The sequence below is a fragment of the Stenella coeruleoalba genome, assembly GCF_951394435.1.
Source record: "Stenella coeruleoalba genome assembly, chromosome: 10".
In the NCBI taxonomy this organism is placed as follows: Eukaryota; Metazoa; Chordata; class Mammalia; order Artiodactyla; family Delphinidae; genus Stenella; species Stenella coeruleoalba.
Window position 1 is genome coordinate 8,383,147 of NC_137156.1, and position 16,368 is coordinate 8,399,514.

General features: G+C 43.2%; 1 protein-coding gene across 1 annotated transcript in view; it reads right to left on the minus strand.

Moving 5' to 3' along the window:
• The window catches only part of NEDD9 (neural precursor cell expressed, developmentally down-regulated 9), a 295,481-nt gene that overhangs the window by 192,493 nt on the left and 86,620 nt on the right, over positions 1-16,368 (minus strand). The window contains exons 3-4 of the mRNA XM_079935496.1: positions 16,137-16,187; positions 11,480-11,609 (exon numbers count right to left, since the gene is read on the minus strand). The gene's annotated coding sequence lies outside the window, so the exon portion shown is untranslated. The remainder of the gene's footprint in view (positions 1-11,479; positions 11,610-16,136; positions 16,188-16,368) is intronic.

Sequence of the window (16,368 nt, forward strand, 5' to 3'; positions counted from 1 at the left end):
AGGTTCACGGAAACCCTAATACTTAGTGCCTTAATTCTATTCACTCTTCTTCTTACTCTGCCTCCTTCCTTTCATGCTCAGCTTTCCTGAAAGAGTTGTTTCGTCTACACTGTGTGCTCCCACTGCCACACCTTCCACTCCCTTCTTCCTCACTGCGTTCCCTCCATCTTGACCTCTAGCTCTCACCCCCAGCTCTGCATGCAGTAGTCCCTGTTAATGTCACCCATGGCATCCTAGATGGTGAAACCAAAAGACATCACAATGGCTTTCCTCTGTTGCATTTAAAATGACCAATCACTTCTTTCCTCTCAGACCCCTCTTTCTTTCTCTGGGGGATCCCGTTCAGCTCAGTTCACTTCCTTCACAGTTCACTACATCCCCCCGCTTATTGCTACCCATGTTCCACCACTGGACCTCACATATTTTCACTCTACTTCTCCCTCTGGATGGGCTCCTCTACTCCCATTTAGGTCTGGGGCAAGTCTTTTCCTCCTGACTCTCCACTAATGTCATTATCATCCCTTCAGTCTCTGTCTTAGTCAGTTCTAGCTGCTTTAACGAAATTCCATGGGCTGGATGGTTCAAACAACCAAACATTTATTTTTCACAGTTCTGGAGGCAAGAAGTCTGAAACCAAGGGTGCCAACACAGTTGGGTTTTGGTGAGGGTCCTCTTCCTGGTTTGTAAATGGCTCTCTTTTTGCTGTATCCTCACATGGGGGAGAGAGATGATCCTTCTTTGTCTCTTCTTATAAGGACACTAATCCCATTCATGAGGGCTCCATCCTCATGACCTACTTACCTCCCCAACGTCGATCTCCTAATGCCATCACATTGGGGATTAGGCTTCAACATAAGAATCTGGGGGGGACATAAACGTTTAGTCCATGGCAGTCTCTCTGCCCTAAAACATTACAAACATCTCCTTGCTTCTTAAATCTAACCTGTCACCAAATCCTGTTATTTAAAAAATTAAATCTTAAATCTTGTTGACCAATTCCATACATGCCCACTGCTGATACCTTAGTTTAGTTTCATTGCTTGGACTGTCACAACAATTTCTAACTGTGACAGGGCACAAGGTGGGTCCTCAGGAGACATTAGTTGAATGAGCATCTCCACAATACTAGATGTTCTCATAGAAAAATTTCAAATCTTCTCATGTCACTGTCTGCTTAAAAACTTCCACCAACTCCCTGTTGCCTACAAAACAAAGTGAGATGACTTAGATGGTGAATCGAGATCCATGCTCTCTTCTTCGATTCTCTCCTGCTTATCCACACCTAGAGTTCTCCTCACCTTCCCATCACCATGTACTGCTCACTCTTCCCTAGTATTTCATGTCTTCTCATGATTTGGGGATTGTAAAGCCTGTTCCCCTAACTAGAATGCCATTCCTTCTTCTCTTTCCGGCGACATGCTTCAAGACTGCACTCCCCTGGACAGAGAATCTTTTCCCCCTTTCACTGTCACCAAAACTCCTATTATCGTGCTCGTCACATAGTATCATAATAGTGTGTCTGTTTCCTTGGACTTCAAGGCTCCAGATGGCAAGGAACTGTTGCTTATTCATTTTGTTTAGACCAAACTAAACATTTTACAAAGTGGTCTGTAGAGGTCTTGTATCAAAATCACCCACAAGGTGGTTAAATACAGATCCCCAGGTCCCACCCTTGAATTGCTGAATCAGTTTCTCTGGGGAGTGGAACCCTCCCAGCTAATTCTTATGCACATGAACATTTGGGGACACAGTTACAACATCCAACAAACATTTGATGAATAAAGACACGATGAAAAGTGCTAAGGTCTCTACTCCTGAAAATCTGCTCTATTTCCTTCATTCCTCTGGGGTGTAGTTTGGCTGGAGACAGGTCCAGGGAACTTGGCTCGGCCGCAGGTCAAAGTGACCTAATGGGAAACAGCTTTGCGTTATTCTCTAATCAGGTCATGCAAAGCACCTATTGTCCTGTCTAAATGCGAAATTAGGTTTAGGGCCATTCAAAGCCTTGAAGATGGTTGGTCGTGATAAGAGCTAACAAATTCTTGCTCAAGTGAGAACTGGTATTTCGGGCATGCTCTGCAATTTTAACTCACCAAAGCCAAGTTCTTAACCTTAAGTGGTTCAGAAGTACCTTCAAAGGAGTCTCACTGTCTCATTTGCTGTGCTTATCACCAGTATTGGTAACTCTAATATCAGTTAATAGTCCTCCCCTATTGACATTGGGTAGCTGTGAATGAGCCTAAGAGTTTTTAGACTTTGGGTGAGGCTGATGGACTTGTGAAGCCACAGGGTCTCTAAAATGTCCTTCTAAAATTTCTTCAGTAGACTTTTGAACTCCATCAACATGACCTTGAGCTCTGTCACAGTGCACCATACCAGGCCTAACAAAGACTAAAAAACATGCAGTATCTAAATGACCTCAGGACTACACAAAGTACCTTCAAGAAATGTTTGTTGGACTTATTATTTACCAAATAAATCTTACCAAAAGTACACATAACCACTTCTTTATTACACAAGTAACATATACTCATTGTTGAAACCAGAAAAAGTAAGGAATTCAAAAAGACGACATAACCAATATTACATTGGAATGTGTATTCGTTTAAATGTTTTCCTATATGTATGTAGAGTGATATTATAGTGGATTAGTTTACTATTGTTGCAGTAACAAGTTACCACAGAATTAATGGCTTAAGACAAAAGACATTTATCATCTTACAGTTCTGTAGGTTAGAAGTCCCACACAGTCTCCTGGGCTAGTTAGTGTGTAGGCGTGGCTGCATTCTTTTGGAGGGGCTAGGGGAGAGTCTGTTTCCTTGCCTTCTTCTCTTCTAGAGGTTGCCCATATTCCTTGGCTACTGGCCTCTTCTTTCATCTTCAAAGTCAGTAATGTTGAACCTCTATGACTGCTCCTCTATAGTTATATCTCCCCCAACCTCAGCTGGGAAAAGTTCTCCTATTTGATTTTAAGGACCCATGTGACTAGCTTGGACTCTCATGGATAATATAGGAGCCCAATTCAAGGTCTCTAACTTCATCACACTTGCAAAATCCCTTTTGCCATGTAAAGTGACATATTCTTAGATTCCTAGAATTAGGACATGGACATGCTGGGGTCATTATTCTGCCTATCGCAGGTAGAGATTGAACCTCTAATGTTCACGGAGGTTAAGTGACTTACCCAAGATCACAAAGTTTGTAAATATTGAACCTAGTAGTTAAGTTCTTTCAGATTGCAAGAGCTTGACCCAATCAGATTCTCAGCAAATGGAGATTTATGATGAAGGCATGTAAGGGACAACGGTAGGCAGTTGGCATAAACGCAGGACCGAGCCTCCCAGGAACTGGCACTTCATCCTCAGTCCACAGACCCCAGGATCTTGCTGACTCTCAGCAGCGGCCACCCTCAGCACCAAACGAGGCCACTGCCTCTTTCTTAATACTTCTCATACCCTTTTTAGCTCCCTCCAATGTCCTGCTTAGCTTCTTAATCTTAAATTCTGCTGATTCATGGCTTTAGCCCATGGTCTCCTCTCCATGAGTCTCTTGGTTTTTGAACCCTTCTGTCACATATATTTTTCTCTCTGTGTCACCTTCATACTTCTTAAGAGAAAGGATCTGATAGAGTCCATTGGCCACGACAGGCCACTGGACACCCCTGTCCTATAGAGGGCTCCTACTGGATTATCTCATTGGCTGCTGGTCAGCCTACGGATGGCCATCTTCAAAAACAACTGCCCCTTCCTGGTTCCATCAGCCAGGATCAGGGGGTCAAATGTGATGATCTGTTTGTAGGAAATCATTTAGGGTCCCTTCCCTCAGAATAGGGCCATGAGCAAGTGGGCACAAAGAGACTCTTCTCCAAAGCCTCGGCCAGAACGTCTTCCCCACGCACCCCTGCATACACTGCAGCTGAACCATATCTGGGAACCACAACTGGAATAATCTAGCTGAATGAAAGAGTATAAGCAGGGGCTGAACAAGAGGAAGAGACATTGCCCAGAACTAATACTGAATATGGACATTTTGAAAACGATTTAGGTAATTGTTTTCAGTACTTTAAGGCCCTAATTGCTGATCTTCAACAAAAAGGCCACACAGGCTTATGAAAGTTCTAAAATTATATCATATTTATCAGTCACCAGGACCTCAACTTGCTTCCACAAACCACATAGGGCCTTGTGAAATGAGGCTTTGGAAATGGGACCCTGATGTTTCTAAATTTTCACCCATTTGTTTCTCTATCTGCATTTGCTCTGAAAGGGGAAAGTGGCCTCATTAATTTGGAAAGAATGAGTCTAAACATGTTTCAGAAGGAGAAAAACTCTCTTGGCCATGCTGAAGCCCGTCCCCCCTGCCCCCTCCCGCCCTTCCTGATAGAAGAATGTTGCCATAAAACTTTCATCTGATATTTCCCACAAAAATGTGAGCTGTGGTCGCGGCTCAAAGATGCCAACACAAATCTTGAACACAGCCACCTCCTGACTGAAAACACAATCTAGGCTGTTCTTTAGTCTGGACCTTGGTAACCAGGGACACAAATTGATTTTAAATTTCAACTAATTACATGGGAGGAAATGGCCGTCTGATAGACAGAGGTCTTAACACAAATATTTCTCCCTGGTGACAGAGTACTGAGATGCTGCCATGTTACACACAACCAGGGTTTTTTCCAGGTGGTGTTGTGCTCTTTTTCTCTCCTCCTCTTGTGCTTTTAGAGAGAACGCCAATGGCATGCTGTCACCTCAATTTTCTATACCCTGTAATAATTCATTGAATTCATTCATCTTTACTCTGAAATACACAACATTCTTCATGCTGGCAATCAAAACATTTTTTTTTTTGAGCAATTACCACTGTGTTAGGAGCTGGGAATAAACCAGTGGGTAAAAATATACATAGTATATTGTGTATATTGGATGCTTTGGCTACAAATAATGTGAAAATAGAACTTAAAGTGGCTTGAACAATAAATACCTGTTGCCTCACCAAGCAAGAAGTCTGGGGGTAGATCAGTGAATATCTTCATGTCAGTTTTATTCTCAGGTGGTTGGTTCCCTCACAGTTGCAAAGTGGCTGCAATAGCTTTAGGTAGTACCTTCTCAACCACATCCAAATGCAAATAAATACATAAATAAACAAAGCCAAAATGAAGACACTCCCCAGCAGAAATGCCCTCATGTCCTAGGATGCAGAACTGCATCACAAGCCTGTCCCTGAGCTGATCAACAGCAAGACAAATGGTCATAATTTGCTTAGACTAGTCAAATTTTGGCCCTGGAATTAGGAAAGGGCTCAGTCTTTGCTGAAGCACAGGGTTACCCCATACACAAAGAAAATCCAGTTCTGTCAGCAGGAAGATAGGATTAGCTATTGGATAAGAAACCAGCACGTCCACCTCTGTGGAACTTCCAGATGACATAGGAAGGACGGGACAAACACTCCCCAACATACAGGTTTTTCATAAGGAGTCCAAAAGACAGAGGTTCCAGTATCCGTTAGTAGTTACAAGATCTTGGGTTAGCCTCCTGGAACCTCAATTTCTGAATATGTAAAATGGGAAATCATACCTATCTCACTGGGTTGCTCTGAGGATCAAATATATTAGTACTTGCAAAATACCTAGCACTGTGCCTGGCCCATGGGAATTGCCCCAAACATGCCATTTCCTTCTTCAAGGCCCTCAGGCTGCTCAAGTCTAAATGGCTGGATAACTGACAAGTCAATGAGCCTATATTCTGATTGATAAACACTGGGATATTAGGATTTACAGAGGCTTCCTGGGGGAGGTATTACTATCACAGTTGCCAGGAACCAGTAAGGTCCCCAAAATGCTGTTGCTACCTCCAATGGGTCCTTTCCATTTCTTCCTATTACTTTATCTTTCTGCAGCCTTGCTACTCTTGTCAATCCCCTTTCCTTTGGAACTCTATCTTCTCTTGTGTTCTGTGATGATTTTATCTGGGTTTACCGCCTTCCTCTCTAGCATCTCCTTTCCATGCTCCCTTAAAAGGTCCTCTTTATGGTTTTCCCCAGAACTGTGTTCTTCAACCCTGCTGCAATCTCACCTGTCGATCCCCGACGTGAGATTTCATCCTTTCTTATAGCCTCAATTCCTAGTTATACATTTACAACACATATTAGACATTCAATACACATTTCTTTCATCCATTTTTAGTCAATCATGTATTCAACAAGTATTTATTGAAGGCCTGGTACTATATGCCCATTACTGTTCTTCAGTAAGATAGATAGAGATATAGCAATAAATAAAACAGACCACACCCTGCTCTTGCGAACTTACATACTAATGAAGAGACAGATAATGAATAAGCAAACATTTCCTGTTAGAGATGAAGTAAGTGCCGTAGAAAATATCATGATGGGTACGTGGGGAAGGAAGGTCAGGAGGGAGAGACAGCTCCTTTACAGGGTGCCTAGGAATGCTTCTTTGATAAGACATTTACACACAGACCTGAAAGGTGTGAGTGACCAAGACGTGAGGCATGGCAGCGGGAACAAAGAACACAGGTGCCCTGCAGTGGGTTCGAACTTGGCATCATCAAGAAACCCTCAGGGGGCTAGAATGAAGTGATCCAGGGGAAAGAGGAAGGAAACAGATCAAGGGGCAGTGGGGAGGGTTTCACAGGCAATGTCAGGGCTTTGGCCTCGCCTTTGAGGGAAATGGAGAGCCACGGGTTTTTGTTTTTGTTTTTTTTAATTTTTAAAATTTATTTCTGGCTGCGTTGGGTCTTTGTTGCTGTGCTCGGGCTTTCTCTAGTTGCGGCGAGCAGAGGCCACTCCTCGTTGCGGTGCGTGTCTTCTCATTGCGGTGGCTTTTCTTGCTGTGGAGCATGGGCTCTAGGGCACACGGGCTTCGGTAGTTGTAGCATGCGAGCTCAGTAGTTGTGGCACACGGGCTTAGTTGCTCCACGGCATGTGGGATCTTCCCAGACCAGGGCTCGAACCCGTGTCCCCTGCATTGGCAGGCGGATTCTTAACCACTGCACCACCAGGGAAGCCCGAGCCACTGGATTTTAAGAAGAGTGATAGGATCTGACTTACACCCTTAGAGGATCACTCTGGTGTCTCTGTTAAGAAGAGACCCTGAAGGCCAGAGCAGAGGCAGGAATTTCTGTTAGGAGACAACTGCAATAATCAAAGAAAGAGACGATGAGGGCTTGGATCAGGGTGGTAGCAATGCAGTGTTGAGAAATGGATGAATTTTGGCTCTAATTTGAGGTGAGATCAATAGGATTTTCTGTTAGATGTGGGAGTGAAGGAAAGAAACCAAGGTTAAGCCCAAAGGTTTGGGCTCTGGCAAGTGGAAGGAGGCGTGGTCATTTTCAGGGATAAGGAAGGCTGTGGGGGACCTGGTGGGGAGGGGAGAGTTAGATTTGGGGCAGGCTAAGTTCTACATGGATCTTAGACCCTGTGTAGCTGTTGAGAAGGAAGTAGGATATATGAATGTGGACACCAGGGGAGAGGTCTGGAGATAGACCTTTGGGAGTCACCAGCATGTAGGGTGACATTTGAAGCAGTGACACTGGGTGACATCACCAAGGGTGTGTGTTCGAAAAAGGGAAGCAAACTGACGAGTGAGCGTTGGGCATGTGACATGGAGAGGCTGGGAGAGGACAGTCACCAGGAGAGGAGACTGAGAAGTGGCCTAAGGACCGCCGCCAGTGCATGGTGCCCTGAAAGGTCGGCAAAGAGTGTCCAGGGGGACATGAAGTGTGTCAACTGCTGAAAGGGGAAGTACGACGGGGGCTGAGAACTGCCCGATGGATTTGGGGATGCGGAGGCCACCGATGACCTTGACAAAGCAGTTTCAGTTGTGGGTGGGAGGCAATGGGAGAAGTTGGAGGCTGCAGTGTAGACAACTTCTCCAAGAGCTTTGCTGTAAAGCAGAAGAATGGGGTGATAATGCAAAGACGGTAGAGGGTCGAGGGAGGCTTTTTTTTTTTTTTGGTTTGGTTTTATTGATAGGAGATTTAATATGCTCAAATAATAGACAATCTAATAGGAAAATTTTTATGACACAGGGGAGAGAGGAGTGAATTGTTGGAGTGAGGTCCTTGAAAAGGGTAAGGGGATGGGATATAGGAAATAGTGGAGAGGTTGGCTTCTGTCAAGAGTTTAGTTAAACTACTCCGTGGCATTTCTGCCTCAGCGCTCATGTTGTTTGGCCAAGTGACCTGCAGGGGCCTTAAACGGACACCAGCCCCTCATACCAGCCAATGGCCTAAAGAATAGCCCACAGAGTCACAAGCAAATGTAAGTTCCTGATATGACTTCCCCAGCAGCCCTTGTGATCAAACAGGCTCCCCTGTCTCCCAGGGCCTTCCCTTTGTGCGCCCCTTAGATAAGACCCCATGGAGCTTAGCAAAACCACACTCATTTTGGTTTGAATTGACCAATCTGGCCTTAGCCTGGGAAACCCAAGGCACTCCCCCCATGACCCTAATAAAGGCACATGTCCCAGGACCTGTCACTCTCACAGCCTGTACCCTGTCTTGACCTCCCCTCATGGCCCCTGGTGGCCTGCCCAGTACTTCCTCCAGAACCAATGAGTAATGAACCTATTTCAATGTTTCTTGTGGTCTTTTGTTGAACATCATTCACCATCTCACACCCTGTGCTTTCCTTAACAAATGCTAACAAAGTTGTTAACAGCTTCTCCTGAAGAGGAAGGGCAGACTACAGGTATGGGGGTGTGAGTGGGTGCATGACCGCTGCTGACCCTTCTATTTTTTCCTGTGAAATAGAAAATAAGGTTATCAGCCAGGACTGAAGTCTGGGGAGGAGGTGATGGAGGTTTAAGGAGAAAGGATAGGATGTGAGATAGTCATCTTGAAGAGTGAATGAATTAGGGAAATGTGGTAGGGTCACTGAATCAACACTGGCTACTGCGTGTTGGCTCCCATATCTATTTTTGAACACTGGTATCGCTCCTGATCTCCAAACTCATATATCCAGCTATCTACTGGTATTTGTCCCCTGGCTTTCTCGTGGGAAAATTAAAGCCATTCTCTCTCTGCCCACCTCCAGCCAATCCTCCTACGCTCCCTATTTCAGTGACTGTCACTCCCATGCCCCCCGCCCCCCGTTTCCAAAGCAGAATAATAAAGCCTTTGAATAACTCATAAACTAGTGTAGGAAAATATTTCTTATTTTCTGAGGTTGAGAACACTGGAAGAGAATCACGTTTTGGAAGGACCATTATTAGCTCAGTCTGAACATTATCGACTCGAGATATCAGTGAGAGATCCAATTGGAAGTGGTGAGGAGTTCAGCTGACACACATTGGGTGGCTGACTGATTATTCCTTTAGTAATAAGGCCACAGTTCACCTGGGGCTCCTGCTAAAATGCAGATGGTGATTCAGTAGATTTAATGCTAAGCTTCAGAGTCTGTAGTTCTAAGAAATTTCCAGATGATGCCAACAATACAGGTTCATAAACCTCACTTTGAGGGGTAAAGGGTAGGAGAAAGAAACCCATGCAGATCATTTCAATTTAATGTGTTCAGAGTTATAATAAAAAGGGAACTACATGGACATAGTTCAGCATAAGAATTAGGCAAAACCATGGAGACTGTTAACTGGCAGGCCAAGGAATGTGTTCTCAGTTCTGAGAAGTATGGAGAACCATGGAAGGATCTGAACAGAGCATAACATGGTTCTATTGCAAAATGCTCATTGAAGGTCAACCATGTGTCAATTGCTACTTCAACAGTGGTGATAACGCTGTGAACAGGGAAACCGGGGGTCTTGCATCCTGGAGGGGTTAGGGAGCTCATAGTAAGCAAACAAATAAATAAACAAGGACATTTTAGACTGTAGAAGTGCTGTAAAGAAAATAAAAAGGATTCACGTGATTGAGCCTGGGGGGACTGCTCTAGTGGGAGTAGTTGTTGAGCCAAGAGGTAACCACGCAGTGGAACCAGTCAGTCCTGCAAGCATGGGGGAAAAGCATTCTGGGCAGAAGGAACAGCAAGGTGGTAGCCTTGAGGCAGGAGTGAGCACTGAGGCAGGAGGATCAATCAAGTCAGAGTGACTGGAGCCTAGCGAACAAAGGGAAGTGGTATGAGATGGGGTAGGGAAGATGAGCAGGGGCCAGGTCATGTGAGGGCTTTGAAAGCTGCGTTAAAGAGTTTGCATTTCATTTTAATGTGGGAATGAAATAATCCAATTTTTAAAAGATCATTTTTGCTACTCTGTGAAGATTGTATTGTCCGTATGTTTGTTAGGTCTGGTGGAACATGGATTCCTTGGACGTGCTCAGAACTGTACTTTAGAAAGATGAATCTGTCAACAACTTATAAAATAGCTCAGAGAACAGAAGCTCTTCAGAAATGTGTACAATTGAGAGTTAAGGACAGCACAAACTGGGGAAATCAGACTCACACTTCCAAATGAGGCTACAGGAAGCGAGATGAGAGATTCAAATAGTACTCAACGCTCTTAAGCTAGTACTTTCTCATTAACCCCCTCGTTTAATCCTCTCTATAACCCCACAACGTTGGTTACAAAAATCAATTTCTGAGGTTTTAACCCAGACCTATTGAAAAAGAAATCCAAGGGCATCTGGCTGTCAGTACATACATGCTTCAGGTGATTTTAAATTCAGGGGAGGTTGATTTGCTGCATCTCCACCTCCTTCTGTCTAAACGAATGAAGGTGGTTACCATTTCGTAAGCACCAATCGCTCTCTCTAACCCTTCCTGCTTTTCTTTAAACTCTGCTGATTAACTTACAACCTAAGTGGTGAGATTTCAGGATTCCAGGATGAATCCACAATGAAAATACCAACGATTAAGCTTCTGGAGTTTGCCAAAGAAGTCTCTGCTCCTTGCTGGGGTTGGTGTGAATCTTTGCTGGGGTTTTAAAAGAAAAACCTTGACGTAATGCTCTCAGTTGCAGTCCTCATTTGTATTTTAATGTAAATGAGTTTCAGATCCTTCTTGAGAGAAAATTTTGGCTGGGAAACTATGGACAGTTCTGTGCCCAGAGTTGGGGGCGAAAGGCTTGGGGAGTAGAATGGGGAAGGGGAAAGGGGAAGGAGGTGGCACAGGGCACTCAACTTCACTTCCTTCCCGCGTTTGCGTGGAGCCAGGAAACAACCACCCATCTCCTTCCTGAGCCCAAGGGCTCTTAGATTGTTTGCTGAAGAAGAAAAAATAATCTGGTTTTATAACTTTGCATTAGCTGTGCTCGTTTAGATTCTCATGTGAACCATGCATCTGGATGGTTACCTTAAAATATGCATTTCTTTAAAAAGAAAACCCTGATCTGCATTTTGACCACTTTCCCTTGGTGTTGCTGCTGGGCTGTGTTCAGCCATCTCCAAACCAGAAAAGGTCTCGTGGGCACAGGGAAGCTCCAAGGTAGGGCAGGGAGAACTGCACACTTGACAGTCAACTTCACAGAAACAGGGAGATGACAAAAGTGGAAGGAAGGAAAGTCATCACTTACTGAGTGCCAACTGTGTGCCCGGGTCTGCTTGGACACATCTCGTGAAGGTTCTCTCAGGGCCTCCTCATTTCCTCTGGTTCTCCTCGGAATCTCCAGTATTAGAGATGAGCCCAAATGGTGAACACACCTCCTGCCAAGTCATTTATATGAGTGTTAGTAATAACTCATATTTATCAAGCATATAATACACGCCAGGCGCTTTACAGTGTTCCTTCATTTACTCTCAACCTCTTAGGAGATGCTTCTCATTCATATATTCATTTCCAGATAAAATAACTGAACCCTAGAGATTCTACGTGACTTATCCAAAATCAACGGTGCTGTGACTCAAACCCACGCCACCAGATTCTTAAGATCACATGTTTAGTTGTTATGGGATATCACCTTTCACTGAGACAGTAAAGTCATCAAATTATACCTGCTCTGGGTATAACTTGCCCGTAGGTTTATCTTTGAGGTCTTTAGGTCCCTTAATTTTTGTCTCCTTTTTCTCCCTAAAGGCATCCTCTCATCACTTAAGGTACCTACAGCCCTCCTATATTGTATACCTCACTACAGTACCACCTCTTTTCTGAAAAAATTACCTAGTATAATTCACTCATTCACACTGATGCTATCTATGCCTTCTAGGCATAAGTGCATTAAAAATTTTTTTATCTCTAACCATAAAGAGGGTTTTTTGTGTTTTTTTTTTTTTCTGAGAATTTTCAGCTATCAACTCAGGGATAAAGGATCCGTTTGTCTCTACTATGGTCTGGGGATGTCTTCGGCTGGTGACTGGTTGGAATATCTAGGTGTAAGAACTTCCTCTCAAGGGTTTCCTGCTTATCTGGAGAGGGTGAGCTCCAGAACCAGTCACAGGAGGTGTGTTCTCTGAGTGATGTGAGGTATAGGAACAGGTGTCCTGGCCTCATTAACTCCGGGAACTGTGATTCTGAGACACTGAGCCTACTCTGCCTGAGCATTCATTTATTCATTCATTCATCAAGTAAGCATGGTCACTTCGAATGGCACCGGGGATGCTCTGATAACCCAGACATTGTTCCTGTTGCCACAGAGTTCACAACGCAGAGTAGGAGACAGACATTAAGTAAGAAACGTCAATGAAAAATGGGCATATTTCATCTCCGATTGGTCCTTTTCCTTCCTCTTCCTTTCTTACTCCATTGACATTATAATTTTTCTCCCATCCTTTTGCCCCAAGGCTCCCAGATGTCATGTATCTAGAACCTTCCTTCCACCCTTGTGCCAATATCCCATCTTGGACTTTTCTATCTCACTTTTGCCTAGTGGGTGATTATTCCATTTGGTCCGCTCACTGCCAGCCAAAAAACCCATGGCTTGTGACCCATTTTGATCTGCCATGAGTCTTTTTGTCATTTTAAACACACAAAATTAGGAACAGTGTCAAGAACAGGGAATAGTTGATGGTCATCTTCAGAGTGTCCATTAATTAATTCACTTAGCAAGCATTACATAGCTGGTATCTGCCAGGAATTGAGGTATATGGATGGAAAGGAAAACACATCTTCTGCATAGTAAAAAAATATATAAATTTCCAAAGGAAAGGACCCCCATCTGTCTTCTTCATGACCCTGTCCCCAATATTTAACTCCTTAGCACAAGGTGGGAACGCAATAAATATCTGCGAAGCAAAAGAATGAATTCATATTTTGGCTGAAAAGACAGATATATAAAGAACTGTAATAAGGTAGGATGACCATTCATTCAATAAATATTGCTTGAATATCTCTAAGTGTTACATAATATGTCAAACAAGACAGATGCTGTCCTTGCCCTTATGAACCTTACAGTTAAAAAATTGCACAAATAAGTATTGGAGTTATGATAAGTAATGTGAAGAAGTGTAGGGTCTAGAAAGCGTAAAACATGATATGTTTACCCGGCTCATGAGAAAGCCCTATAACTCAATAAAGCTCAGATTACTTCTGAAAAGCTGAAAGATTAATATGGTTGAAACATTTTGAGTGGAGGAAAGGAGAGAGTAGAAAGAGCAAGGTTAGGAAGAAAAGCAGAGATTGGATCCCCACGGTGTTGAGGCGAGATCCCCAGATGTGAGGGCAAGTTAAGGGTTCAGTGCTTATCTTGAGAGCAGTGAGAAGCTTTTCTAAGATTTTAAGAGCAAGATATGATGGGTTTTAAGTTTTAGAAAATCATTCTGCTTTGAAGATAAAGAATGGGAAGAGATCAAGAATGGACAGTAGGAGACCAATTAGGAGGCTATTGCAGTAATCTAGGTATGAGGTGACAGTGACTTGAACTAGGAGGGTGATATTGGAGACAGAAAGAAGTGGATGGATCCAAAGTATATCTTGGTTGTAAGATCAATACAACATGATCATTGGATTGTGGGTGCGTGGTGGTGACAGTAAAGGAGAGAGGTTGTCAAGCATAACTCTCGTCAATCCCATAAATGTTGGTGTCATTTTCTGAGATTGAAAATACTGGAGGAGAATCACGTGCTTTGGGGGAACATTAGGTTCCTAACCTAGTTAGGTTTTGGATACTATCACCTTGAGACACCTGTGAGAGATCCAAATGGAAATTTTAAACAGTCCAATGGATACATACGGTGTGACTGCCTGGCCCAGCATTCTTCCTCTAGTATAATTATGAGGTGTGCATGTGACCCAATCTAAGGCAATTGTAATATCTTGACTCCCAGGCCACAGGGTTGATTTGTAGAGAAGTCATGTGAACATCAATGGACCAATCAAATTCCTTCTCTTAGTCTGAGTGGACAGAAGAGAGATTTTTACACTCTGGTTGCAGAGCTGTGAGGATATATGTTCAGAGCTCTTAATGATTATGGGGATTATATTGGCTTAGAAAAATGAAAATAATGTGCAGAGAGACAGGAGTCGGAGAGAAAGGATCCTGAGAATAACAGTGTCCTCTTGCTTCTGCCCCTGGTTGGGTTACATGAATTAAGAGTCAGTATGTGTCTATTAATCTTGCACTCTCTCTCTGACTCTTTCTGTTTCTCTGTCTCTCTTCCCCCCTTTTTTTTTTTGTATGTTTGTCTGTTTTTTATCTTAAGCTAGTTTTGGGTGGGATTTTATCACTTATAAGCATGACAATGCTAGCAATATATACAGTTGGATTTATTAGCTAGAACTCATACAGCGAGACCTTGGCTGTAGATACATTGTTGAGGCTTGTTGATATATCATTTGAGACAGGGAGTGGACAAGGTCACCAAGAAAGAAAGGAAAGAGACAGAGTACTGAGGTCTAAGCTCTGATGAACTCTAACACTAAAGATCCAGGAGAGGAGGATGAATTCCCAAGGAGGTTGAGAGAAATGTCCTAAGTCATTGGAGGAAAACCAGCAGAATGTGGTGTCCCAGATACTAAGGGTGTTTTAAAGAGGTGGTGATTGACTACATAGAATGTTCCAGAGAGGGCAAATATGATAAGAACTGAAAGGCAGCCATGGGACTAGGCAGCACAGATGTCATTGGTGCCTTTACCAAGAAAAATTTAGTGAAGTGAGAGGTCAGAAGCCAGGTGGAGTGGATTGAGGAGGAGATGGGGGTGAAGAAGTAAATAAAGCCTGAGTTTGGAAACAATTCTTTGGAGAATCCTAGCTGTAAAGGGGAGGAATGGGTAGGATGGCACTGGAGAGGGAGATCAAAGAGGGATATTGTTTATTTTATTTATTTTTTTAAAGATGAGAGGTACTAAAACCAAATTATATTTAAAGATCTATTAGAGCACAGAGAGAAAGCAGGTAACTCTGCTTGGGTGAGTAGAAGGAGGTCTCCCTGAGGAGATAACTGTGAGCTGGGTTTTGAAGAAAGAGTAAAACTTTTCCAGAGGAAGATGGCATTGCGTGCAAAAGGAGATTGTGAGCCAACACACAATGCTGCGTTTAAAGAATGGTCGACAGCTTAGAGCATGGAAAATTTTAGTCCTGGACCCTGTTAGAAGAAAGGAAAACCCATCCAAGACTTCTTCTACCTTTTATCCTTGTTCTCAATTTCATCTTTAAAATAATTCATTAGACCAGATTATCTTTAACGTCTGTACCAATATTAAAATCCATAGCTAATGGTGATCTGTCTTGAATGTTTTGTTAGACTGATAGCAATACTCCCCCAAATGAATATGCCACCCCAGCTGTTTTCTGAAATTATGCTTTATATTGGAGGCTTCCAGGAGGCTGGAGGCTCAGCTTAAAGGGGTCCCCTCAGAAAAAAAATAATCATGAAATATCTTTGAAGTCTACCGTGTTCTACCTTAGAGGTTCATGTGCATCCTATTCCTTAATATATTTGACGTGAGTGCTATTAAATGGCTTTATTAGTCACTGATGCCCCAGGAAGATAGGCCAGCTCCACCTTCAGATTTAAGTATTTCCACCTACTTATACGCATAAGCTCTGAGCAAGGCTGAACGTCCCTGGCTGGCTTCTATTTCCTAGTCTTTCCTCACTTGCCCACTCACGACCAGCTTCATAGAGGCAGAGAGTCTGAGTGTCAGCTCTCTGCACAAGTGAAATATGGTAGAACCTGGGATGGAGAGGAAGGGAGCTTTACGAGTAGCGTAAACTGAGTTAGTTGATCTTTATAAATGTCCTGTGCCAGCGGGAATCGAGTAATTGCGTTATGAGCCTTAGCATCTCAGATACTCACATATCATAGGATTCACATCAACGTGGGTGTATAAAAGCCACATAAAATTGCCTGAAAGAAAAAAACAACACACATTAGTTGGATTCTTGGCAAAAGACTGAAAAAAATGTCCCAGACTGATGAGGCAAGTTATTTTTAGACAATTTTGCCCTAAAATATGTTGGTGCCTCTGTGAATGAGTTCATAACACATGCTGAAAACTCCTTTGGCCTGATCCTTTCAAACAAATCTC